Source organism: Thermobia domestica, chromosome 12, assembly GCF_964235325.1.
Source record: "Thermobia domestica chromosome 12, izTheDome1.hap1.1, whole genome shotgun sequence".
Classification (NCBI taxonomy): domain Eukaryota; kingdom Metazoa; phylum Arthropoda; class Insecta; order Zygentoma; family Lepismatidae; genus Thermobia; species Thermobia domestica.
In genome coordinates, this window is record NC_137465.1 from 16,110,947 (window position 1) to 16,113,435 (window position 2,489).

Below are 2,489 nucleotides of genomic sequence, written 5' to 3' on the forward strand. Positions count from 1 at the left end.
TCATCCTTGATCAATATTATTATAATATACACCCCCTACATATAAAGGGAATTTAATAATATAATTTGTTGATAAGTAAGGTAAAAATCATATGCTTCCTATTATTGTAGAGCTAAAATAAAACTTCACACACATTAAAGACTGTCCAATAGAATAACTTGATAATAAAATACCAACCCACAAGCCTACTACACTTACAAGTAATGCGCCTGTTTTTAAATATAAAGGTAAAACAACACAATTAACAGTAGGAAAAATCAATCAACTCAATGTCGCACCTCCTAGAATTGCTATCACTACTAATCCTAATATTCCCTTACACATAGTCCAACCTTCATTATCACTAATAGAATGAATATTAGTGCCCCCAAAGCCCTTACCTGTTAAATAAAATCTTAAACGTACTGAATAACATACAGTTAGGCCTGTAGAAAAAAATAATAAGAAAAAGCTGACTACATTAATTAAAGACAAAGAAGAAATCTCCAAAATTAAGTCCTTAGAATAAAACCCAGCTAAAAATGGCATTCCGCATAAAGCCAAGTTAGCTACATTTAAACAAGACAAAGTAAGAGGCATCTGATTTACAAGTGCTCCTATTCTACGAATATCTTGTGTATCTCCTACGCCATGAATGATTGCTCCTGCACATAAAAAAGTAATGCCTTAAATAAAGCATGTGTCAATAGATGAAAAAAAGCCAATACAGGAAATCCTATAGACAAAATTATTATTATAAGACCAAGCTGACTTAGTGTAGATAAAGCAATAAACTTCTTCAAATCATATTCATAATTAGCACCAATACCAGCTATAAATATTGTTAGTCCTGACAATAAAAACAATACATCTCCCGCATAAACACTTAATAAAACGTCTCTAAAACGAATTAGCAAGTAAACTCCAGCAGTCACAAGCGTAGAAAAATGCACTAATGCTGATACTGGTGTAGGAGCGGCTATTGCTGCTGGCAATCACGCAGAAAAAGGAATTTGTGCACTTTTTGTTATTGCTGCCAAAATAATTAAACTAGAGATAATCACTATCTCATTATTATTTAAAACTCTATGCAAATAAAAAACATAATTTCAACTTCCATAATTCAATATTCAAGCAATAGCTAACAAAATTGCTACGTCTCCAACACGATTAGAAAGAGCAGTTAACATCCCAGCATTATAAGACCGTACATTTTCATAATAAATAACTAAACAATATGACACTAGCCCTAATCCATCTCATCCAAGGAGGATTCTAATTAAATTAGGAGAAACAATCAATAAAACTATTGAAAGAACAAATATTAATACAAGCATAATAAATCGATTAAGATATCGTTCAGATCCTATATATTGTCCACTATAATAAATTACCATTCTAAAAATATAAAGCACAAATCTTATAAATATAAATGATATTCAGTCAAATAGAAGAGTTATAATAATTTTATTTCTATTAAAAGAAATAACCTCTCACTCAATAAATACACTATATCTATTAATTAAAAAATTCAAACCTATTAAAAACAAAAAAACACTTATTCTACTTAAAAAGGCAAATCTAGTTATACAAATCGAAAAAGGTCAAACCATGGCCTAAGGGTAATAAACCTTCTTTAGTTCCACAAACTAAAATTTTATTCTAAACTACTCAAGCAACTACAATCATAAAAATCTTGGCCCTGCAAAAAAGATCAATAAATTTAAGGGTAATCAGTGTAATATCAATAATAAATATTCTCGCACACTTCCCGCTCAACAAGAATATAAATTAGAATAAGGCATTCCGTGTTGAGTATATGAATATAAATACAATCTATAAGCAGCTCTAAAAAAAAGATAGTAAAGCTAACCCTAATATACTCAATCAAGATCAGCCAACGATTCTATTTAATAGACTAATTTCTCCTAATAAATTTAATGTAGGTGGTGCAGCCATATTAGCAATTCTCAATAAAAATCATCACAGCCCTAGACTCGGCATAAAAGACAATATTCCTCGATTGATTAACAATCTTCGACTTCCTAAACGTTCATAAGAAATATTTGCAAGACAAAATAATCCTGAAGAACACAGGCCGTGAGCAATTATTAATGTAAGAGCACCTCTAAATCCTCATAGTCCCATCGTTAGTAATCCTATCAACACTAGATCTATATGCGCAACAGAAGAATAAGCAATTAAAGATTTTACATCAACCTGTCGTAAACACACTAATCTAACTGATCAAATCCCCACAACTCTAATGCCAAATCAAATTAAATTTATATTTACAGCTACATTTTCTATAAAATATAGAATACGCAATAACCCATATCCCCCTAACTTCAATAAAACCCCCGCCAAAATTATTGAACCACTTACAGGTGCTTCAACATGTGCTTTAGGTAATCAAAGGTGAACCAAAAATATAGGTATTTTAATTAAAAAAGCAACAACTAAAGCAAAATACCATATATAATATGTAATTCCTAGATCTATTACACTTC

General features: G+C 30.5%; 1 pseudogene; it reads right to left on the minus strand.

The window, feature by feature from the left end:
- LOC145667157 (NADH-ubiquinone oxidoreductase chain 5 pseudogene) lies at nt 1-2,378 on the minus strand (annotated as a pseudogene).
- Nucleotides 2,379-2,489: the final 111 nt, after the last annotated feature.